Source organism: Lethenteron reissneri, chromosome 3 (genome assembly GCF_015708825.2).
Source record: "Lethenteron reissneri isolate LAM-NWPU_2019-01 chromosome 3, ASM1570882v1, whole genome shotgun sequence".
Lineage (NCBI taxonomy): Eukaryota > Metazoa > Chordata > Hyperoartia > Petromyzontiformes > Petromyzontidae > Lethenteron > Lethenteron reissneri.
The window spans coordinates 4,475,519-4,501,770 of NC_083781.1; the positions used below are offsets into that span (position 1 = coordinate 4,475,519).

The following is a 26,252-nucleotide window of genomic DNA, read 5'->3' on the forward strand; positions in this document are numbered from 1 at the left end:
GACGGCGGCGGCAGCGCCCATGGCGTTTTGCGATGACGGTCATGAGCAGCGAAAATTACGTTTTTCCATTGAAATATCAGTCTCCGTGGATACGGTGATTTTGGCGATGATAGTGGTGACACTTGCAGCGGTCGTGGATTTTTTTTTAATAACGACGATAAGCATGTTGGTTCAGTCACGTGATAGTGGCCAAGATGATGAAATAATGAATGAATTAAATAATAGAATAACTATCGTATATTAATCTAGAGAGGTCCAAGCGAATTTCAAAACTATTTAAGCTGAAATTAGCGTGGCAACTTTTCTAGGTCAATTTAGCGTAAAATTATCACTTAAATGTGGTCTCTGTTATATCAACTAAATATTTAACAATAATGATGGCCAGGTCAAACGGGAAAAAATATATATCTGTATTTCAATTAGGGTAATGTTTACTTTTAACATGAATAGCGAAAGCTCAACATTGATTTGTTTGTGTTATTGTATTACTCCCAACTGGCCAGGTGGCTGCAGAGGTTGGGAAAGTGGCTCACAGTGGGAAGGCTGCAAGTCCTAATCCTGGTTGGCAGTTCCTAAAGCACACGATGCCTCTGAAGTCAATAATATCAGTACAACAACATTGTAATGAAGTCTAAAGTGGGTTTTCTATGGTAGAACTCACCCCCACCAAAGGAATGTGGAATTTACACCACCCACTGCCTCAGGACTGTAAACACAGAGGTGAGCACTGCCTCAATGCTCATTTGAGCAAAATTATTTTTATTTTCTATATAGTAAAAGTGTCTGCATCTCAAATGGACGACACTCTTCTTCTTTAGTAGACTGGATTTACATTTCACTCTACAGGGATCATGTTAAGAGTGAGTCTTTCCAGAGGGCCAGCCCTGTCAATGTGAGTAGCACTTTACTGCCCTTCGAAAAATTATGAGCTCAGCCAACTACCAAATCGGGACTCTAACTTGCAACCATCCAACTCTGAGCCAAGGGTTTTAGCTGATAGTTTTTATTACTGTATTCAAATTTACGGTTTTAATTAGTCTTAGATTTCATGCATACCTCACCCAGGCATCTTGCAACGGAGTAAAATATCTCCCTTTAAACCGCAATGCACATGGGCGCCAGATCAGCGAGCATGGTTTACGAGAGATCCGCAGCTTAAGAGCCTTTGCCATGCAGAGCACATTGGCGCGAGGCGTGCGGAGATACCCCAGGCTGCCCGTCACGATGTGATTTACACCAAAACAGGGCTCGAGCCTGGACATTGGAACGGAGACAAATCTCATGAAGAGTCCACGGTAAATCACCGCAAATTTCCAGGGCCCTTTCCAGCCAGGGTCTCCCCATATCAAGTGTTGCAGATCTGCACCACATTCCTTTGAACAATACAAACAGATACACACACACACACAAAACTTGGAGATAAACTGCATTCAAATAAATTCCCACAACACTCATCATGACTTCAAGTATGTTTTATACGAAAAGTATACACACGGACCTCGCATCACAATCTGAGGCCTGGTGAAGGCTGCAGAATAATAACTGTATACATTTACACGCCTTTGGTTAAATAAAAAATACTATCTTCAAGTAACACACATCCCTTCAGATATTCTCCACAATATACTGCACCACCACGTATGCAATTTACTCGGGTACACAATTACAATTCAACCACAAATCACATCATCATCAATCATCATCAGCCATGATCAGACCACTGCTGATTGAAGGCCTCCCTAATTAGTCACCACTTATATAATTAAATAGACGCATTCAAAAAGCACACTTGGATTTAAAGTTGCTCATTATTTTTATATCTACATTTTGATTCTAAACCTAAAATTCAATGCAGATTTGCATGCATAAGCGATTCGTTTTTTAGGAAGAAGGCTCCACAATTTTGAAGACAATTTGACAAAATCTATTTCACAACTGCCGGGCAGACAAGTTGGAGGCACTGCCAGGAGATTGGTTCAAGTCCACCTTAATTGAAGCACCCCGTGTTGGCCTTGGCAAGGTCAACTCAGCCAGAACATTCTAATTGACCTCGACGTCCGCTCAGCATAAAAACGAGTTATTGCAGGCCGACACAGTCTGGGAAAGCTGTGGCCAAGGTAATAATTTCAGGCTGTCTAAGGGGCCGTCCATAAATGACGTCACGTGATTTTGGATGATTTTTGACCCCCCCCCCCCCCACCTAGTCACACGGAGTCACAAAAAGTCAGACCCCCCCTCAAATATGACGTCACAAAGCTCTGCCCCCCCCCCCCCAAAAAAAAACATGCTTCAATCGCTTTAAACTATTGTCATTGTAGTGCGTATTTAATGTGGCGCTGCACTCTGATGTTGTAGGAGAAAACATTTATTAAAAAGTATATTTAATTAAGTAGAACGTGTTGTCTATATTAATTTAAAATTGCGCATTTTGATGCGACGTCACATTTCTCACCCCCCCCCCCCCCTTCGTCAACACATCGTCACAAATGTCTGACCCTCCTAGGTGCGTGACGTCATTTATGGACGGCGCCTAAGCCTGGAATTGGTACCTGGCAAGAACGCCAGTTGGGTCGAGCCAGTGTGAAATTTTTATCAAGTTAAAATCTTGTCTTGGTTCAACTAAGTTTAACAATAATAAAATGTACACTATTACAGCGCCACATTTTATACATATATGTAACAAATAAGGTACATCTAAACCGTGAATCCATCAAGACTGCCAAATTTGCAAACTTTCATAACTCGTATTTATGAGGTACATAATCATTGTATAAGCAAGCACCACGCGAAGCATTGGCAAATTTGTATTTATTGTGCGTAAATACCACGCATCAATATCCCTCAGTGCGAGGCAGCGGGTGTCAGGGAAAGATGCTATCGTTACAAATAGCGTGGGTGCCAACATTGAACGGAGGGGTGGTGGTGGTGGTGGTGGTGATGGTGGCGGAGGGGGATTGTACAGCATTGTGCAAAGCGCCGGTGCTGCGGAACCCAGCGACCAGAGTTCGATTCCCAGCCACGGATAGCACCAGCGCCGAGTGATACATGAACTGGTTCTGGCCGCCGCCTGGACGAACCTGTGCTGACCAGGGTAGTCACGTATGGTAGAACAATCCACCCCCCATTGCTGACACGGCACTGGGAGGCATTCCAGAAGCTGCTGGACTGAAATATGGTAAGATGCTTGACTCACATGCCGCAGGGATTGAAATAAGCATACATTGCGTCGTCATATTTAATAGGCTAGCGGACTAAAAATAACTTTCATTCATATTCATTTAAAAATAAAAAATATTGTTTTATTAACGTGGAGACACAGTTCTGCTTATATAGGCTTTTACCGTGTACTCTTTTTCGGTTTTAGGTTGAGACAACCCAGGAGAGAGCCAGACCACGTTCAAACACCAAGTGCACATTCGCAATTGGAACATGAGTCACTGGGAACCGCTAGAACGCCACGCCAAACACAATACGGTGCACACGCACGCACACAGGTCACGTGTGCTGGCAAATATATAATGAAACAACCCCCCAGGAGGACAGACGACCAAACGACATTCCTGTCAAATCGGGATTTTGTCTCTCCCATCTGGCCCGACAACCGCAGGTCGCCACAAAGGCGGCATTCCTCCGATTGACACACACACACACAGCCTCCTTTGTGTTCTCGAGAGCGGGAGGGCCTGCGCACCTGCGCTACATGACCCCCCCCCCAGCCCTGGAGTTATCACCTGTGCCTCACCATCCCCCCCCCCCCCCCACGGGATCTAAGTGCCTCCCGTCTAGCTTACTCACCCCCCTGGAGGTTATTACGGGGGATCTCACACCGGGGCGCAGACACCTGGGAAGGCATTAGAGCGGAGTCGCTTTGGACCTGATACGTAGATCGTCTTTGCACCGTTCGTCTTTTGGCGTTCTCTGGTCTGACACCGGTGAGACTGGGCCATAGACTGGGCCATAGAGAAGGCCGTCACTGGTGTAGGCCAATCAGTTTCAAAGACTGTGCCATATATGATAATTACCAGAGCATGTGTGTTTGCATGTTCACCACAAGTACGTGTGGTTAATGCAGACTCGATTCCTTGCAAACAAGGTTTCTATTTGGTGCTTGGACATCTTAACACAACTGTTGTGTTGCCAGAAAGGGGTGAAACCTATTCTTATTTTTCATGCCTTGGACCTGTCTCGCACCAGCGACGCGGAAAGCCAAGCGGGTGAAGCGCCGCTCAGCGCGTTGGTGACGTGCTATAAAATGTTTTCCCCGTTAGCTCATTTCTCCGTGAGGTCACAACGGATAAAAAAAAATTGTGGTTCATTTCTTGGGCAGGGATTAATTTTGGCTGGGTCTCTCCGTGTCAGTGATCCAGAAATTATTTCTGCACCCGGCCCACCACATCTGGTATATCTGTTGCCGTAGCCTGTCGAAGTCACGTGCCAACTCATGGTCTAACCAGTGACCCACAAAATAGTCAGCGAGGAATTAAGGCCTGCTCATTACTCCTGTTCATTCCCAACATATACTGTACTCATTAAATACACTTTAAAACGCAAAGCAGTTCCAAATGTCCTCAACTTCCTTTAAAATATATAATATTGAAATTAATAATAATAAAAAAGCATTATATTTGGCAATTTGTGGGCGCATTATTGAATGGCAGCAAATGAATATGTCGTGATGTATACCACAATGAGACATACAAAAATCATGGCACAATAAAGTTAAAGAATCGTTCTCGAAAAACCACGGGAAGAAACTGAGCTACCAACCCGAGGAGTTGATATGCAGAAGCCGCCGAACAGACTTCCGTGAAATTGGACTCAATTTTCCAAACATCGATCTCTTTTGAAATGAACAACGGACACTCGTTCTTTTGCTTTCGCCCAAGGTAATTATTTCGTATTGCTTTATCAGCGAGCCATTTCTAAAACGTGCGAATAACACCAGAACCGTGACTTGAAGTTCAAAGGGTCTTCCACCGCTCACTTTAACAGCAGACACACGCGGCAAGCTTCGGCGATTGCGCAGGGGACATTACGAAGCAGCTGCAAATGAACAAAATAGTTGAATCTGTATAAAACTCACGCAGTGAAGAGCCCACAGACAACGTGGCTAGCCTAGCCCCCCCCCAGGGCACAACATATACTACTCGAGACAGTTTAGTCCATAACAATTTCATTCAATTATAATTCCAAATTAAATCAATTACTACATCAATGCCGTCAAATCCGTTAAGGTTAGGCCTTGTCCGTCTGTAGGGACGGCAGCTTGCACACTGTGTCTGACAGATTCTCACGGAAATGCGTAATTGTCGCAATTGAAGTCATATCTTATTTCTTTCGTAAATACGAGCTCCACAGAGGAGGAGAAGGGAGCATGGTGGTGCAGCGGTTAGCTCGCCACACTGTGAATCCGGCAATCTGAGTTTGATTCTAAGCATTCCGAACACCATGGGCGAGTGATTTGTGAAACAGTCCTGGCCCCCTCTGCCATTCAGAAATCCACACTGCCCAGCATCCACACTGAAGCATGATTAAACAGCCCCTCTACGACCAACAGGGAGTGGAGAGGCCTTCATCCAGCTGTAGATTTCAAAGGGTTGTGAATTATGATTGTGTTTGAATGTCTCACACGCATACGCACTGATTGCTTCATTTAAGTGATTTGTTTACCTTTGCTATAGTTTTTTAATCTTGTTTGTTTTTATAACGTTCTGACCCGCCCCGACTGGAGATCTGTAAAAGAAAAAGAGCTTCATGGCTCATCGGATTCCTCCAGTATAAAGAAACATTCTTGATTCCGATTATGTATTAAACGTTGAACAAAACACCAGGTCACACTGAGTTCAGAAGAAAAATAAATCCCACAAGAGCTGCATGTCTACCGCACAGTACATACACATAGAAGTCCTGCACTGAAGGTCAAGGTCGAGGTGCAGCCCTGCAATTGCGTGCCCACGCCACTGAAGTTGACAAGACTCATACGCCGCACTTTCCAAAACGGCTGTAAAAATTGAGAGTTGACGTACAGCACTTTTGTCACACGCCATGTTTTTTTTATTTATTCTGCGCACATCATATAAAATGGGCTACCGCTTTCGACTACGTTGGGTTCAGTTTGACCGCATAACCGCGGACTAATCCTGAAGCATTTCGCTCCCTCACGCGTACGCCGATTGCTTCGGCCCTCTTTGCCATTTCCAAATCCATTTCCATTTCACAGGCAGCTGTGCTCTGGGTTTCCTGGTCTAAATGATTGCCACCAACTTAAGTTTTATTATAGAATGTCTACAAACAAAAACATTTACCAATTCTTTTTGCGAGTTTCTGCATTTTGTGTAGCCTCTTTTCTTCTCAATACACTCCGTTCTTACTGGACTCAAACTCTTCGACTCAAACCCAGGCACTCCATCACCAGAGATGAAACAAGGCACTCACATGTATCAAAAAATGATGGGACCTAGCCCACCCAGAAATAACCCCAACAAAAAGAAAAAACAGTACATGCATGCACTGTGGAATCCGTGTGCAGGAAAGTGGCAAACGACTTGCGAGGCAGCATGATCGAGCACTGTGTTGGTGACCGTTGGCAAGAGAAGACGTCTTCACCAGGATCATTCCTTACAGGTGGCTACCCTCTGATATCTGCCAGGGAGGGTTAACACATTCCTGCGGAGGGAGCAGGTAGGAACGTTGGGTTGCTCGGTCAATGGCCGGGGTCAACGGCGGCGTGGTGTATTCCGCAAATATGCCCAACTGTGAGAGCGGGCACAAGCCGGCGTGAGTATGTTAAACGTTGAGTTTTATAAGGGCACCACGGGGTGACCAGCCCCTCCCCACCCCTCCCACCCTCCCCACCCAGCCCCCCCCTCCCCACCCAGCCCCTCCCCACCCAGCCCCTCCCCACCCTCCCCACCCAGCCCCTCCCCACCCTCCCCACCCAGCCCCTCCCCACCCTCCCCACCCAGCCCCACCCCCTCTCCTCCCCACCCAGCCCCTCCCTCCCCACCCAGCTGCTCCCTGCACGACGGACGGACAAAATAATCCTCTGTGGGTTGGTGGAACCAGTGGGTTCCTACCAGTAACAAAAGCGTGGAAATTGCTGCGGCGTAGCGATTAGCACAATGGACTCTCGATCTAGAGGTCTCTTGTTTTATTCCATTTCAACGGCACGGAAGTCGAAACAACGGTGCCGAGTTTCTTAAATCCCCCTGCGGCCTCTGTCCACCCAGCAGTGTCAATGGGGGACAAGCACAGATCGATTGTCAGATTTCACGCGGTGCGGTTGAGTGTGGGTTATGCCACCTTTGCCCAGATTATGGCCACCGTGGAAGAGTAGGCTAAACACCCTGTAGAGGGGCTCTCTAGAGCCGCCTCTCAAGTGGGGGCCAGTCACCTTCCCATTCGTCAGGACCTCAATAACGTCTCTCGTCATCGCTTGAAGCCACCAAGCCCTTTTGGACCCATGCGCTTAACCTTCAACAATACGAAATCCAGCCCGATGATGCTTGGAGCGCTAAATGAAATTTGAAGAACTCCATTCAGCGCCCTGCTGTTAAAGATCTGACGCGGAAGATTCCCTTGGGTTCGACCTTCCACGAAGCTCATGGTCCACCCTAAATCTCATCCACAAAAACCATGGCCGCAGATGAGAATACCCTGATGCGCAAATGGAAATTTTTAAACTGTCCAGTGTATGAGATTTGGGCCAAATGCCCTCCACAGGGACTCTCCGGAGCTCCCTCTAGTGGCTCAGATAGCATGGAATAATAAAAACGTGTCATTAGATAACATTTAAAATGCGACAAAACTGTGGCTGCATAAAAATGCAAGATGCCAATCTGTAAAATCACTCATCCAGGCACCTTGTGGATACCCACGGAGAGAGTCAAGGGCACACGATCTAAGGAATGCAACCCGGCTAAGAAGGGAAGTCTGCTTGCATTGGGAACGTGTACGCAGATGAACGAATAGCAGAGGCCAGCTCAGAGTTAACAAGCACACATGTGCTTGGAAAATTACCTTAAGGCATCGAGAAAACATATCTTCATTAATCATTGAAAAATTGCAATGTCAAGGAACTCAATGAAGGGGCCCAAAGTAAACATTCCATTGGTCGTCAGTCACACACGCACGCTCGTCCCAACAGTGCAGCAGCGCCAAACAATTTCATCTGATCTGCAGTTCATCCGGAATAGATTGTCAACTATTCTAATACAAAAAAAAGCAATGCAACTAAGATAACAATCATTCTACGAGTTGCAATTAACATGAATATTTACACATTATCTGTCCTTTGTCAATCCACTGCTGGATGAGGCCCTCCCCGCACCTGTGTTGGTGATGCAGGTTTATCAGCATACTTCACCGCGCTGGTCAGTGCGGGGTGAAACGTGAGGGCCCAGGACCGGTTCGTCAATCACTTGCCACCGGTCGTCAGCTGCGGCTGGGAATCGAACTCAGATCGGAGTTCGGCAGGTTCGCAATGAAGCACGCAACCCAAATCACCGCTGCTCCATGCCGCACAGTTAAACTCTCACACATTTACTCGTGTGTCACTGTAAGTGCGTGTTCAAGTGAATTAAAAAGTAGAGTTTATTACGTAGACTCAAATAAGATCACTTCTTTAAAACTGGTTGCCAAATCTCAATTTGTTCTCACCTTGTTACAATAAAAGTTTTTTTTTATGGTTGTTATTCTTTCTTATTGTTAACCAGTCACAGCAAACTGGTCACAGAAGACTTATCAATGCCCCACAGCCTTGTGCAGCTGCAATTCATCTCAGTGCTACATTCACCCAGAATTCAATGCTCCACAGGGTGGCCACCAAGGGTCAGGACACACAGGATTATTATATTTATTTTAATAAATCACGTTGGGTTATTTCATTTACGTGAACAAATTTTCGAACTGACTTCCATTAACATTAATGCATGCTTGAATTATCTTTTGAAATTACTTTGGGACTTTTTATTCTAAATTACAGCCGCCTTCTTTTGCGCACATAAAAAACGCTTTGAGCCAATTTATCTTAAGTACATGTTATTTCCATTTTTAAATGGCATCTGAAAAGGAAGACGAAAAATATACATTCATAATGATAATAGGTTAACTTAATAAATGAACAGTTCACATGCTTCAATCCCAGTGTCTCCAAATAAATAAACAACTCGATGCATCCTAGCCTCTGGGCCACCCTGTGTTTTACATTTAGCCATTCCATCATGTTACCTCATCCTCTCGTTGGGTTGCCACCTCCGAGGGGGGAGAGAAACTGCACTTCGAGTGGTGGTGCCATTACACAACTAACACACACACGCACACACAAAAAACTGGGGGACAATGTCCTAGGAACACTTACAGATTATCTAGGACAGCAAAAAAAAACGATGGTCTACATTTCAGGACAGGTGGCAAAGCCGCGTCTGTGTGTTAGCCGTGGTCGTGCTGCTGGTGTGCTGTTGTTGTTGTTTATACCTGCTAGTATTGCTTACAGCAAGAACAAAAGCTGGATTTCACTTTTTTTATTTCGAACATGGCCGCAGAGATTTCGGAACACAACGGACCACCACAATGACACCCTTCCTCCATTGCGTTGCCAATCGGCATAAGATATGGGAGCAGCCGGGCGCATAGCTCACCATGAACAAAAAACCAAGTCGACCGTGTCCTACATTACAACACCTTCCCACCGAAATTAATACATATGAGCGTCCCTTGGTGCCTGCGCCTATAAGATCGCGCTTTAAAACGATCAATCGTGAATAACGACGGTGTTATTCCGGAAAGCTGTTAGAAACTGCAGAACTCTATGCCCACAGATTCAAACTACCTCCACGGGCAAATACTCGCGAGAGCCCAGCTCAATTCCAAATGGGTCAGACCAACACAAGGCTGCGCCTAAAAAGGACCGGTAATAGCAGGCAGACAGCGGTTTATCAACGCAATGCACCTGGTGCTGTATAACGGAAAACTAAGGATCATTGGCTTCCAGCGAAGTAATTACCTGCAGAGCAAAAAAAATGGAAAGGAGCTGTCGCGCGATTGCTTCCTCAACGCCACTGCTGGCGGAAGGGCCGCTCCAAGCCTCTCTGGACAGGCCGACGGCTGGCAGCACTCAGAACATGTTCACGAACCGCCTGCAATATGTTTTTTTTTAATATATATATGGGGCGTTTTGTGAAATCATCGTTGTCCGCAACAGTTTCACGGGCCACTTCGCATGGGCTTGTGCACCACCAGTGGCCCACAGACCACAGATTGGGTAACCGTACGGTAGACAGCATTTGGCCTATTTGTTAAAATTGGCCAAACATCTTCCTGTGCCTCCCCTACGCTTCCTTGAACCCTAAGTAGCCTATATCACGGTCACTCGTTGCTCAACTCTTGCACGCCCCTGCCATCTAAATCATTATATTCTGTCACCGTTTTTAAAACTACGTCAAGCGCCTTGACTAAACGCGCTCTATTAAACATAAAATTAGATCAGACCTTGGCGGAGGTGAATGTACTCACAACACTACACTCCACCCCACGCGACGTGCCGATTGGCAAAACTGCGGCGCGCCCATTTAAACACCACTGGGTGGACAGGGGAGGAGGGGGGGGGGGCTTTTGGGAAACTTGCCCCAGCGTTCCTGCTGCCGTGCCGGCTGATCGAACCGAACGGGCGACCGCTGGGACTCTGCGTGCCCGGCATGCGGACCGTCTTGGCGCAGCAGCTCCGATCGGTGCGGGCGCAGCTCCCGCCGTTCAAACGGCCAACCCGCCAAGCACACACAACTCCAGAACTACCACCGTCTGGAAAGACCACTTTTGCAATTTGCCACTTTTCCAATTTGTTTTAAGTGCCGCGTACAAATGGCATCCCGCCTCTGTCCACCCAGCAGGGTATGAATGGGCACGGCACAGTGAGTTTATCGACGGGGGAGTCACCTGTGGTAGACTTAAGGCATCTGGCTGGCGTGAAGAAGCAGGCTAAAATACTTTGGGAGGAGGAAGCCCTTCCACCAGAAGAGGAGTGAGCCAGCAATGTCAGGACTGCACCTCTGGGCGACATGAGTAGCCGAGAGGTACGCAGTGATAACTGGGAACCCCACATCATCATCCCTTGCAAGAAAAAATAAACTGCGTCAATTCTCTCTCATGTAAATAATGAATAAAACGCAACCATCCTTCACCAACAATACAGACTTTCAGTTTAACACGTAGGCTTTCGCGACCTATATTATTCATAATCAACGTTTTTGGGTTTTTATAAATGTGTCGTAACCCTCCACCACCCGACACGGCCAATCAATAAAAAAGTGTCACGTTGACAAAAGACAAATAGTTCACTGCTTTAGCCCACCGGTGTGTTGAAAAACATGTTTTGTAAATGTTGTGGTTTCACGCTTCAACACACTGGTGGGCTAAAGCAGTGAACTATTTTGTCTTTTGTCAACGTGACACTTTTTTACTGATTGGCCGTGTCGGGTGGTGGAGGGTTACGACACATTTATAAATAACGCGATCTAAACCCAAAAAGGTTGATTATGAATACATACTTTCATCATCCATCACATCAGTAACGACCGGAGTCGTCGAATTCCAGGCACTCGTTAAATTTCACGAAAACTTCAAAACGATGGCGAGAGCGCGTGGGGCAGCGACGTGGCCGAGAGGCGGCACCGTTTGCCGCTCGTTACGGAGGTAACTGCAGTTTGAGACCCGCGTCCCGCCTGGTCCGTACTCCGGGTGGGTGTATTCACGGTGATATACAATGCGGCGTGTGCCTTTTGCAGCGGACGTTGAAGTTCCTGTCCGTGACGCCACGGCGGGCCGGCGTGACGGTTCAAATTGGCCGAATTTGAAAAACGGCTTCCACGAGTTTACTTGATTAAGCAAAAACCACGTAGCAATGCCGTCCCTTGCTGGCAGAATATACTCGTCTGCGATACATAGCCATTTCACGATGGCCTTATGCGCTATGAGAATGGTGCGAGCACTTTATTGTACTGACGATTTGATTTGAGACGTGGATACGATTCACCTCCGCCGAGCTCCATTTTTCCTCCCTTTGTCACTCGAGCTAAGAGTTTCCAGCCGTGTTAAGCGGTCACGGCGTTCCCAGTCCCAGGGCCAATGGCCTAGCAATCAATGCTTCATGGACTTGTGAACCATGAAAAAGAAAACCCAGGCTATAGCTTCGGCAAGACTGACAAATGAGTTCCTTGTCTTGAAAACCATCCCATCATCGAGTGGAGCCCTCGAGGCCCGCGTGGAATTAAATCGAGTTCAACTGCAAGTTTTTTTGGACTCTTATTGCCTGCAATCAATTCTCGGCAGCCGCGCCACGCTATGAACAGCACGTTGGACGGCTTCGCCTAATTTTCCTTTCCCAGCCTCGTCTCCCCAGACTCCTCCATTCGTTAGAGGCACAGCCCAGTTGCTGGATTATTATGAAGCCGGGCAGTGATGGCTGTTGCTGCATGTGGCTGCATAATGAACCAGAAACTGTCGGAGGCAGCAGCGAGGGTGGGTGGATCACCACACAGATTGGCTGCGAAACTCCCTTCTCATGGGTTCAGGACAAGGCGGTACAGCAAGTGGACTAATCGCCATCTGTTTCAATCTATAAGGGGATAGCGTGTTTCCCCTCACACGCTTGTGGGTTTTCTCCGAGCGCTCGGGTTTCCTCCCACTTGTATAATAAACAACACATCATTGAAAAATGAAAAATGATGTGTGATGGTTGATGGCTGAAATGATGGCTGAAAAGATCTTAAAACAAAAACCCAATGCAGGACATTCTTCTTTTAAAAATTCAATGCCCCAGTGTGGCTTTCCTGGATAAATAAGTCAATGTCATGTAAAATGTATCAAAAGAGTAAGGACAAAGGAGCAGCCCAGCAAATTGCTTTCTGAAGCGTTTTCCTCCGAAGGGAGTATTTGTGTCCTACTCTTCTACACTGGCCAGATGTCTTGGAAGAGGTGAAAGTACTCCATATTTTACCCCACATGATGCGTCCCTGCTGATCGACTAACTGCTGACCGTTGTGGTTGTACCCATTTATATTGCTGGGTGAACCAGAGGCGGAGTGGGGAGAGGTGGATTTAAGAAACTCGCTCCATCATTATTTCCATGCAGAGGAGAAATCGAACCGGCGATCCATTGTCTCTAAGTCTCGTGTGCTAACCATTGCACCACAGCAGCATCCCAATTATTATTGCACGATGATTTCTCTTCAAATTAGAACACAGTTTTGAGAGTATTGTATTCTGCAAAATATACACCGAATACTTTAATTATGAATCTAATTACCCTTTGTGAAAATAAGACTTACACATTATATAACTGCCTGGACGGGTGAGGGCCTGGATGGGTGAGGGTCTGGATGGGTGAGGGCCTGGTGCCTGCATGCTGCTACGGATAAACACCGTTGAACCAGCACGATCCTGGTTCTGGGACAACATTCAGGTTGAGGTTGCAAATGAGGTTCCAATGGTGTAAATACTTAACCCGAGCTCTCATACTCTGATGGTGCATTGTCCTTGAGTTGTGTGCCTTTTGGCGTCATCTGGTCCAACCCATGTGAGACTAGGCTCTAAGTAAAGCTGTCTCGGTTGTGAACCAATCAACTTCAAGGATAGTGCATACATTATCAGAGTTATGTTTTTTTTTGCATTATGGCTGCAGGTATTGTGGTCTATGCAAACATGACTCCTTGTAAAAAAAGGTGTCAGTTTTGTTGCCAGATAGAAGGGTAAAAAAACAATTATCATATTCAGGTTGCTTACCTGCAGCAAACCCTGCGCTTAAATGGGCTGGGAATTAAGCATCAGATGTAAAGCTCGCTCCGCCATTAGTCATTCAGTTTTAAAGAGATTATTGCCTGGAATAAAATGAGGGCGGATTTGTGGCCTTTGATGTTTCACAAACAACTAAATTGGACCATTATGAAAAAATGCATCGTGGTCAATAGGCATTTTGTTTCCATTTCTTCAAAGCTTTTGAAATAAACTCAGGCCAATATTCACAGAGAAAATAAATTCAATATGGAAATGTCGAACTCGATATTCTTGCTCAATTTTCATCACTCATTGTTTTCAGTCCACAAATATAGATTTCTTTACAGCTCATTAGTATTTTATTCCTTGCCCAGTGAAATAAAAACAATATTTTTCTAACAAGCCTCCTCTGTGAATTAATACATTTTCCACTGCAGTGGCTTTATCGCAGATTGTTATTTCAGCACTGCAGCCAAAGGGCCCGACTTGCATTTAACATTACCAAACCTGGAACTCTTGGCCTAAACTCTCCAGTGTAGGAACAGCTATAGAGATGTGAATCTGGATCTAAGACAGTTATTCAACCTGATTTTCGTATCATACTGGCCATAGCTACGAGGCCAGCGAAACGATATTTATCCATCACTGCAAGCATCTTAGAGGGAAAATAAACCGTTGTGAGCACTCCAACTCTCATGACATCAGGCCAGCGTCGACGAATAGGACAAAAAATATCCTCCAGAGAGGCTCTCTACAGCTCCCTATAGTGGAGGCCCTTCCACCAGCAATTACATGAGCAAGTAATTGCAGGGCTGCACCTTTACCTTTTTAAACGATCATTGATTGCGAAGGTACCACAATGTGACTTGGGCCGCCGTGCGGTTTGTATTTCCCTACTCAGGGCATTCGGCACTAAAAATGTCACCGGGAACGCGAACCGGTTCCTGATGTTCGTTTAACAACCCGACTATAGATGCAAATTGTGTTGTATTGAACATAGAATTGCCTGGCAACTCGTGGCTTAAGCACTGCACTTCATAGGTGCCAGATAATTACCTCATTTTATTCCCCTACTAAACCTCCACACGGAAACTCTGAGCACGTTTGATTAATTAAACACAATTCTTACTGCGACATACTTTTTGCTCGCAGATATCCCTGCAATATTATGCTATCTCATGCATTTGTTTTTAAATACCACAAGTACAACATTGTACCTGTGTCTCATTATTTTACCTCGGTTTGGCGCAGCGAGCCCTTTCAAAGCATAAACAAACTCCCCAAACGGCTCTTACCAAAAGAAAACATTGGTGAACATTTTTGTGCGTGCGTATTTTTTGTTGTTGGTGTCTCCCAGTCTCGGTGGAAATTCACAAAAGGGTTCGCCAAATGAAGGCGCTGGAATGGCCACGCAAGTAGGATGACATGACATGCTGCGGAGTTAAAATAAAAAAAATAAACCCGTAAACATAAGACTGTACTAAAACATTATTCAAACGTACTCGGCGGAAACTATTGACTGCCCTGCATTGTGAGCCGCTAAGATGGAAAATGCCTTTCAAACCCCTTCACGGAACACTGCAGTTGATGGAGCGCGTTGTGTGAAAGCACAGATCTCCGGTGATGTAGCACCAGTTAAAGTGCATTATATCAAGCGAATGTAGAATCTTAGGGCCATGATGATGCCATCACACATTCCAATGACTCATAGGAACACACATTCCAGGAGGCACCAGCGCACTTTATACGGTCCAAAGGTGGAATATAGATTCTTAAGCGCATGACACCTGCATGCAAATGCGTGTGCAAGAATGTTACTCCATTCATATGTGACGCATGCTTTGGGTTTACGTGACCCCCTCCAGCCACTGGAGGCGGCTACATTCACTGCACTTCTGGATCAAATCGCGACACAACCGAATCTCGAAAATTCATTGAATCGTTGCGTTAGGGGGGGGGTGGAGGCCGGCTAATTGCAATTGCCGAAGTACGTCGACTCGAACCACAGTCTGCATATACAGGGCGCTTCAAACAAATGTTAACACTTTGAATGGAGAAAGAACGGTTAATACTGGTAGGAACCTCCTGGTTACACCAGCCCACAGGGGATTGTTGTGTCCGTCCGTCGTGCATCAAAAAATGGGAGGGCAGGGGCTGGGTGGAGAGGGTGGGGAGGAGCCGTGTGGGGAGGAGAGGGTGGGGAGGGGCTGGGTGGGGAGGGTGGGGCTGGGTGGGGAGGGTGGGGCTGGGTGGGGGGTGGGAGGGGTGGGGCTGGGTGGGGAGGGGCTGGTCACCCCGTGGTGCCCTTATTAAACTCAACGTTTAACCTACTCACGCCGGCTTGTGCCCGCCCTCACAGTCGGCCATATTTGCGGAATACACCACGCCGCTGTTGACCCTGGCCATTGACCGAGCAACGCAACGTTCCTACTAGCTCCCTCCGCAGGAATGTGTTACATTGTAACATGATAACAAATGTCATGTTAATAGCTTCAAAAAGTCAAAGAGTCTCCACTTGTTCGCCATCATTGTCAACGCGTGCCCTGAAATCTTCTCCCGGTGGTCTCCAGAGCCCGGAGGCACATATCTTGTGGTGTCGTTGCAAATTCTCAGAAGTGTTAAACTTTTGTTTGGAAGCACCCTGTTATATCGGATACCAAACACGTGACTGAAACAGTACTGGCAAAGGTTGCAATGAAAATATTGACACCATCTCAGCTTGCGGGATTTATTGAAGACCTTGCAAACGGTGCATTTAAAACACTTGTGAAGCAGTATGGGGAGAACGGTGGCGCAGTGGTCTACGTGCACTGCCGTGATTAACTCAGAACCCCGAGTTCAGATTCCAAGCCACGGCTAACATCAGTGGCAAGTGTTTGTGAGCCCGTCCCTGGCTACCTGCGACATTGCCCCCCCCCCTACCTCCTGCCTCTTCACCAATGCAAACAACTCCCATTCCCAAAACGGCATGGGGAAGGCTTTCATCCAGCAGTGGAATAGAAAGAGAGTTGTGTGTTATGCAAGTATAGCGAGATGCTAAACCAGTATACAGGCAGAAAATTGAGTCATTTTCGCAAACAACAAGCAGGCTATTGTGGGTATTTCTGTTCATTCCAAGTTTACAAGGACAGACACAGACATTAGCCTTGATTCTTTGACACCAACTATGCAGGCCAATGTTTTTGTTTTATATATAAACTAATAAACACAAACTCCAACAATCAGCAACATTAGACTTCATTGTATCACATGTGTTCTGCATTCCGAATTAAGGCAGCAAAATACGAGGAATTATAATAGCTTCCCTTCAATCACTTCTTCAAACAAGGAGATTGGCGGCTCCGACGTGTCCTCTGAGTAACAACAACATTATTATATAGATAAAAAATTAACCCGTAAAACAAAGTTTTTCACTATAAATCCTTTATATGCGTGGCGGCTAGAGTCCTCTCGTCCTCTGGCTTGAGATGGCTGCCACCTATGGGTCAGATGATTGCCTGCCACCATTAAGCAATTGGTAATTACATATAAAAAAAAATCCTAAAAAGTGTAAAATTTTAGAAAAAAATTTCACGAAAATTAATTGTCACGCACAACGAGTCTGTGTGCAAAATGTCAGCTCGATTGGATCACGGGAAGTGGGTAAAAAAACGACCAAAAATTTGCACGGTCGTAAGCACGCAAGCAAGCAAGCAAGAACTTAATATAAAGGATTTAAAAAAGAGTGGTTCCCCTGATGAGTAGTTACACGAGATAGGTTATTGCACAAAAACATGTCCTTAAAATTGCTAAATAAACATCTCACTGCATTGTCGTGCATATTGAGACATGCTCCATTATATAAACAACCACCGGGACAGTTTCACTGAACGGTATAATTGGCTATGCCACAGTCAGCCAATTGGCAGATAGCATGTGGTGCGGTAAATTGGTTGGTACTGCCACCTCTTTCAAGACTCACGGCCAGTGTGGAAGAGTAGACCAAATACGCTGTAGAGGGGGCTCTCTAGAGCTCCCTCTTAAGTGGAGGCCACTCACCTTCCCATTCATCAGGACCTCAATTTCATCCCTCATCGTCATCACTTGAAGCCACGCAAGCCGCTTTTGGACCCGTGCGCTTAACCTTCAACAATGCAAGTTCAACCTCGATGACGCTCGGAGAGCTGAATGGAGTTCAAAAGAACTTGCAAACAAACACCGCCTTGTGAAAGACCTTCCACAAAGCTCTAGATCGCATCCACTGCACAAACCATGGCAGATGCGGATACCTCGTGCACAAATGGAAAATTGAAAACTCTCCAGTGTGCAACTGTGGTCAATCCAGAACAGACCGTAACAACGTGTAACGAATCAATGCCCCGAATCCACAAATACGAAAGAAACATCACGGCGATGATACAACTCCGCTGCTCCCGACGCGATTGTCTGCCTCGAGCCACCTGACTGTGAAATGGTAGTCGTTGCTCTGCAGCCATACGAAAGAAGAAGAGTGGAGGCCCTTCCACCAGCGGTGGCATAAGCAAGCAATTGCAGATGCGGCACCTTCACCTTTACAAGCAATGAACTTTCGTCGTTGATTCATATTTTTAGAATTAAGAGTTTACTGCACATTTTTAACAATATTCCCATGAAATTAGGTGCCAATTTTGAGACGGGCGTTGCTACGTGAACGTAGAAACCAACATTCAGTCCCTTGGGAGGCCGACCATGCGCGCGAGTTGGCATCGCTGTGACAAAACGCCCCTCGCGATGGCGCGGTGTGGATTTCAAGGAGGCACTCGCCGCGCTTTCACCGCCACGCAGGAATGCCTAAGGGGTTGACTGGCTCCTACCTCGAGACTCGAATGCGTCCCGGCGTAGATGTCGCATTCTTTAGAAATCCTTCACGTGCCCTCTCCGCCAAGTCACTTTTCCATCCCTCGCTCCGCCAAGATGGAAGCCATTGTCTCATTATAAAGCCATTTGTTAAGGCAGTGCCGAGCACCTGGCAACTCTGAAGGTGGTGGATTTTATGGCTCCCGTCGATTTCTTTCTCACTTTATTTACATACTTTACTGGCAGACGTTGTTTGGTGGCTCTGTTCCACGCGGGTGTGAAGGGGCTGCCCGCTCGGGGAGGAGAGAACGGCAAGACGTCGCCACGACGAGGGAGAGGCGGTCACCACGGCCGTTCGTTGATGCCCGTTATTAGCGACGGGGTGCGGCACCTGTCCCACTCGAAGCGTTGCCCACCGGCGGACGCTGCCCTTCTTGCTGCACGTGGGTGGCCACATCCGCTCGTGTAGCGCCAGCCAGGCCAGCAGTGGCCGTCACCCACGGCGAATGTCCACGGGTGTCCCGGACCATTTGCTTGTGGCGAACAGACATCCACAATATTTAGGCGAAAAATCCTGGTATTATCGAGTTCCGAATATTCCATCCCTTCAACAGCAACGCTGATTGTGCTGGTGACAATAGCCTGTAAATACGATAGCGGTGCACGAATAGTTTTGGGTGCTGGGTGAGCAGTTGCATAGATTTGTATGCAGCACCTGTGACCAAACTTAGATTTGATGATTACCCCCCTGTCCATCATCATCATGTACATCATCAGCCATGGTCAACTCACTTCTGGATGAAGGCCTCCCCAAGCCGCCGCCGCCACCACAATCAACTTCCTGCGAGTGCATAAGTAGACACCGGGTTTGGAGGAGAAAAAACAAACACAAGAATGTAACTAATTATAAACTCGGGCAGACACGGAGCTTAACGTTTCGTCACCGTCAGCCCTCACCCATTGCACACGTTCACACGTGTGGCTTCTTTCACAAACACCGATAAAGACGTCCGTTCGGGAATGAGGAATGGCTCGCGTCGCTGCTTTTAGTTTCTCCTCCAGGGGCAGGATCGTGAGAGACTTTGCGGCGGGCAGTTTGGGGGGAGGCCTTCATCGTGCAGGTGGATAGACCGTGGCTCATGATGCTGACGAGTGTTTAGCACCAGATCCTTTCTGCCAGTCGTGCAACACGTGAGACGAGGGGGGTCAATCCGTTATCAACGTCACGCTTGTTTTGTTAGCTCCGTGAGCCAACGAGTGTTGTGACTTCTGCTTTCAGCCCTTTACTTTCGGGCCTGTCATTATGCTGTGGCGAGGCCTTCATCCAGCAGTGGATTGACCGTGGCTGACGACGATGATGGCAGGGCGATACGCAACCACTGTATTCCTTCACACATTTTACTTATGCGTCAACATTATTCCCTCCCCCCGACAGATTTTTGAACCAGAATGCACACTGTTGCAACCATTTAGTTGGCTGCATACGGTGTGAAAGAAGTTCAACATACGTACATACAGCCACGGTCTCAAAGAAAAAATTAGGCACTTATTTACGTATCTTCCGGAATTTCAGATGACCACCGTTTACACTTCAATGCAAAGTAAAACTTTCACATCTATCCACGCGCCTTGGCAGTGGGGCCTATAAGCGACTGAACCCCAATGTCCTTGCGAGTACAGGTGGGGAGGGCAAGAAGGAGTGGCTCGACGTGGCGATGCCCTTTGCATGTGCCAGACAGTCGAGCGGAAGGATTCTACCCCGAAGCGTTCGTTGGAGCTCGCGTGTGTGCAGCTGCCGTTCAACCCACGTGGGCCTTGAAAGTAACAGCCGTGACGCCGTGCGCGTGTTTTTGGCGAATTCCACGTCAGCCCAATGTTCACGCGAAACCAAAGAAAGTAAGCGGGGAGGAGGGAGAAGGAAAAATGTCCTTGCTGCCAGCCCCGAGTCGTCACCTTGTTTTCTATTTTCTTTTTTTTTCACTTGTGTCATCTCAACAAGACATCGACCAAAAGCGAAGCTGCCGTGCGATAGCGGAGATGCCACGTCTGATGCCGCGTAGGCGAGCGTGATGTGCTGTGCTCGGCAGAATCGAGTGCGTGGCTGTGTGTGGCCCGGGGATTTGCCTGCAAAAAAAAAGTCACCTCCAAATTCAATGACAAAGGTACAGGGCAGGAATAAAAAAAATTCAGCCAGATAACCCTATGGCAGAGACCCCAAATCCCATTTTGAACTTAGCTCAGCACACATCGTCCTTCGACGGTGGATAAACAAAGTACCGCTTAGTGGTAAGTAAGCTGCGATTGCCCTATGGAAGGACAGGCCGCCACCGTCAAAGGAATGTGGATCGTCTTTCTTCGCGAAAAATCGAAGCCACAAATTGGGATGATCACCACCCGATGCGAAGGTGCGAAACCAATCATGGGGGGAAGCTACGTTAGCGCAGACAGACACGTGCAAATACATCGCGATGACCATGGCGGCGGCGTTCACGCACAAGCGCATCCCAACACCCGCAGAATTCGAAACGCTCGACGTTTTTCACACCGAGGCGCCGCGATCCACAGACGAGCGGGGGGGGGAGGCAGCCAGAACCGGCACTGCCAACAATTGCCCAAGCTCTGTGATCCTATGTTGGTGATGTGTAGCCAACTTCCTGAATGCGCATTGAACAACGTACGGGAGGAAACCCGGGGTGTCCAGAGGAAACCAGAGCAGGTTTCTCGTCGATTTGTTATTCAACACTTTTCCACTATGCCCCCCACCACCCCCCGGTACCCCTGCCCCACCACCCGATGCGAAGGTACGACTGCAACACAAGCAATCATCATCAGGTGTGAAATGCACAGCTCATGATGATTGCTTGTGTTGCAGTCGAAACGTCGTGAGAATTTGTATTGTTTTATATTTGTATTATTGTATTATTTCCCTTCTACGTGACTTTACCGAAAGAACCAATAATATGAATCCCTGCAGTCACGAAAGCTTTAAATCAAAATTTATTATGTCCCTACTTTATTCTGCGCGGCCCCAGGTAAACCTTCCCTTCCCATGAAATGTGCTCGCCGACCATTGTATCAGCCGTCTTGGCCGGGTTTTCCATTGATGATGAGCGTATAAGCTTAATGGGCCTCACTCGAAATATAAACGGACTGACTGTCCGAACTCAGAATCAGAATATGTATTTAAACAGAAGGTAATCTGATGAGCTATGAAGCTCTTTTTCACAGATGTCCAGTAAGGGCGGGTAAGAACGTTACAACAACAAACAAAACAAAAACACAATAGTAGTGCAAAGTACAAGAAAGGTAAACAAATCACCCAAACACAAACAAATACAACACGAAACCATCCCCATTCTACCAGGCAGAGCCCACTGAGTTATTTACTTATTTTTCAGAAGCGACCTGGCCACAAATGATAGCTCAACAAAGTGGCCTATCACGTGGATATATATATATTTAGCAGCTAAATAATCTGAATAATATCGATGCATGGCGGGAGATTGCGAGTCCAGTTTGATATCGGTGACACTGTGACAGCGAACCTGAAACGTCAACGGAGGAGGCAAATGACATTACCGTACCGTCATCTTCAATAGTCGTTGAACTATCGAAATTAAATGAACAAGAACCGTTCTTTATTCAAAAACTCTGAATCATGTGTTGAACGAGGGTGGATTAATTACAAAAACTCAAGAGACTGAAAGAGACTGAAAGTCTCTTGGAAATTACGTTTTATATTCATCTTCAATGCAGATGGAGTTGTTTTGGCTTCAAAGCCACATTCGGTTGTCGTGGCTTTAGTTTTTTTCCCGCACCGTAATGAGATGTTTTAAAATCAAAGATTAATTTGTGGCCAGATGGCAGATCATCTGCTCGCAGTCACACGACCAGAATGCTCATCATTCAAAACAAGCAAATTGCTAAATATATTTAATCACCTCAAAAACTCTCCTCTCGTATGGAATAGATACTCACTGCCGTTTAAAACTCTGCCTTCTGCTCCGCTGCCTTCACGTGCTCCTCGTCTTGCTGCGCATCAGGAGAACACAATTCCGGCTGCAAATGTAGCGAAACGTTCAGTCGAGGGTGTTGACATAGGCACGGGACACCATTGAGAGACACCGAATTACATGTGGGTCTAGTGGCAGGGTTACACGAATGTGTTCCTCTCAATTATATGTCTGACAGAGTTCACAATATCATCATCATCATCAGCAGCAGCAGCAACAGCCACCATCAATCCGCTGCTGGATGAAGGCATCCCAAATATGTTGCCAACCCGCACCTCCGATTAGCACGGCTGGCGGCTACGTACGGTGTGAAGGAAGTTCAACGTACGTGCATAGATAGGTCCCTCGCGATGCCGGGATGTAACAATCCGCCACTGCGCCTGCACACGTGCCGAATTCGTCGTTCGTAGACGTCCCCCCCGCCCTCACGTCTCCTTTTCTGCCACTCCGTCGCTGGACTCGACCGCCGACATTCGCGGTGCGTCGACCTTTCGAATAAACATCGAGTTGTTGGCACGTGACATGCAGCTGACGATTGCTAAACAATACTCTGTGGGACCTCGACAGTGCCGATTCATATTACGATAGAGACCCCGAGATCCGACCCCCTCCCCCACCGCCACATCCTTCACCAACCTACACTGACAAACGTGATGAAGTATGGTCAAACAACGAGCAATAACGGACTGACGAATGGCTGTAATATATGTCCGTATACACCGGAGGTAGGCATATCTGGAGCATGGCATTTAGCTCCCCACACTGTGGGAGAGCGGTGGGAAAGCGGTTAGCACGCCGCGCTACGAACCCAGCGACCCGAGTTGGATTCCCGCTCACGACCAATAACCGTGCTTAATATTTGAACCGGTCCTGGGCCTCCCCTAGGTCGACTCAGCCTGAAATGAGTACCCGGTGGCGTGTGCAATCATCGCCCTCGTGTGCTGCACCGGTCTTCGTAGATGCTCGCTAACAGCACAGTCTGTTAATGGATCCACGTGGGGTTCTGTGTCTTTGTCCCACTTGACTGCACATTCAGATTACTCAGCTTGTCTCTCACATCACGCGGGAGATGTTTAGCAAGCATCAGGCGTGTGCAGCACGTCGCCGCCTTGCGTCCGCCAAGAGGCCAATTGTAAAACTCGGGTTGGTCGTGCGGTATGAGTGAGCGCAAGCCAGCTAGCTGGCAGCAGTGGGGCCGGGTCGAGAGCCTGGCGTGTGTGCACAAGGAAAGGGATTTCACGAGAGTGGAGGTGGTGAAATGCTGGGGGGACCGGATTATCGGCATCCCTGGCTCTTTTAATTTCGGGCCGTGTTTTGAGCGTCCCAATCCTAGGCAGGTGTTAAGACTATTTTTGAAATGAATTGCCTCGAAAGAAAATCCCTCTTTGAAGGAGACAGATAAGCAAGAACAAATCACGTGCGGAGCAGTGCGCTTGAAAATAAAAAAGAGCATTCCTTACTTTAACTTTTAAGTCGACTCTAAATGGCGACTTTTCTATTTTGTCTTCGGGGTTATCAAGCGATCGCTCGTGTTACGCAAGTTGCATTTTAAAACGCCGTGAAATGTATAAATAACGAAAACCCACTGGACTTGTGATTAACATCGGCAAGAAATGTATTATTTAAAATAGCAATAAATTGCAGGGCTCTCGTCAAGCGGTGATCAGCACACTGCACTGTGAACCCAACGACCCGAGTTCAATACCCAGCCGTGGCTAACAGCAGCGGTGAGTGATGTCTCAACCAGTTCGGCCCAGAACCCCCTACCACTGACAAAACGTGGTGAAGTATGGTCAAAACAACCCCCATAACTGACAGACCTCCATCCTGCAACAGCGGATTGACAAATGGCTGTAATAATATAGAGTATACACCAGAGATAGCAAATATTTGGAGCGTGTCACTTAGCTTCCCACACTGCGAGGCATTAACATGTAACCGGTCGGATGATGCATGAGCAGAGAGAGAAAGAAACGGAGCAATTGCGTGAGCTCCCAAAGAGCATCCACAGCTCCAAGGAATCGACATGCGTTTTGCCGACGGGCGAAGCGAGGTGAAGGTCTACGGCTCGGAGTGGAGCCCAGCGAGCGATCCCGGCTCATTGCACATCCCAAGGAGTACCCCCCCCCCCCCGCCACCCCTACCGGCATCTTGGCTGTGATCGTTCCCAATGCCACTCGTTACGTTGCCGTTGAAAGAAAATAAAAAATCACTCAGGTTATCTTGAGATCATGGTACATAATAATAATAGTGAGAATTGTATTTTATTATGTTTTATTTTTATTATTTTCTATTTCCCTTCTACGTGACTTTACCGAAAGAACCAAGAAGATTATGGTACAAATTGTATGCCACTACGGAGGGATAACATTTCCAAAATTTCGCCTGCTCCCGCCCTGCTACGATTGTTGTAATGGATGGTGTCCTCATGGGCGTCCTGCACAAAAAAAAAACCACTCCTCATAGTACATTCCATGTAAAAAAAAAATCGTGAAGGAATTCTACGGTAATGTATTGCTCCTTCGAGAGCCCACAGCACAAATTTACGACATCATTATCCTTTACACAAGGGATCGCTGTACGATGTGTTTGTAAGAAACGTCCACTCTCTGCTATACACTGCATTAGAACATTTTACTCCAAACTATTATACGGCATTAATGGCAGAATCTTCCACGCATTGGTACACCCCGAATACCAAAGGCAGGTAATGGTAATCCTGTCATGTTATTCCATTTTAAGTGTCGTGAAAAATGCAACTGGTGAAGCGATATTGCTGTAAGCCTTGGGGGTTAATGTGAGAACCGCAGCTGCCAATCCTTACAACATTTGTAAATAACACAGTGGCCATAACATTTTAAATATATAAAATGTGTGACTTCTCAGGCCAATGGCCCTCATTGGAAGCCAAGAGGAATCGTTCTACAGTTCGGGCGCAGTGACGTCACCCCCCAAAGGTCACTAAACCCAATGTGGCGGAAACACGGTTCAGTGGTTAGCAAATTGCGCTATGAACTCAGCGACGCGAGTTCAATTCTTAGCCACATCGAACATTAACGGGACGGGGACTGATATCATAACTCGCCCTGTTGTGCCCACTTCCTTCAACCCGTGCACGCACCGACGTGGCGAAGCATGCTCAAACACGGACAACCCCGCGACCCAACGCCTTCTCTAAGCCGTCGGTGGGCTCAGAACGGATGGAATTTATTATCAAGTAAATTAGACCAAAGTATGCTTACTCTGGACATTCTGATCCCGATTCCCCTTCAGCGACCGCCCCGGATAAACAAATTCTGTCGTGTTATACAGTTGTGTCGTCCCTCCGACAACCACTGCGATGAAGTACAGGAGACAAACAAGCAGGGGATGGAGTGCGTTAGCGAAACCGATGATTGTCATAACATACACAAACGCGCTTTGCTGTTTTTTCTCTCTCCATAATTTATAATTCCTGAAATCCCTGCCGATTTCTTGCAAACGGAGCTTTGATGCATTGTATAAGGCTGCCCCCCTAACCGTCTGTATTCGGTTGCAGTGTGTGTCATGTGTCAGCCCTAGAAGGCAGTGATGTCAGCGAGCGTTTCGTCTTTGTAAACACGGAGCAATGTGATGGAAGGTTTAAATTAAAGCTCACCAATAATATTTATGCAGACA

General features: G+C 47.0%; 1 protein-coding gene across 4 annotated transcripts in view; it reads right to left on the minus strand.

Moving 5' to 3' along the window:
• Nucleotides 1-26,252, minus strand: part of LOC133345308 (caskin-2-like) — a 418,730-nt gene that overhangs the window by 348,657 nt on the left and 43,821 nt on the right. The gene's annotated exons all lie outside the window — the stretch shown is intronic.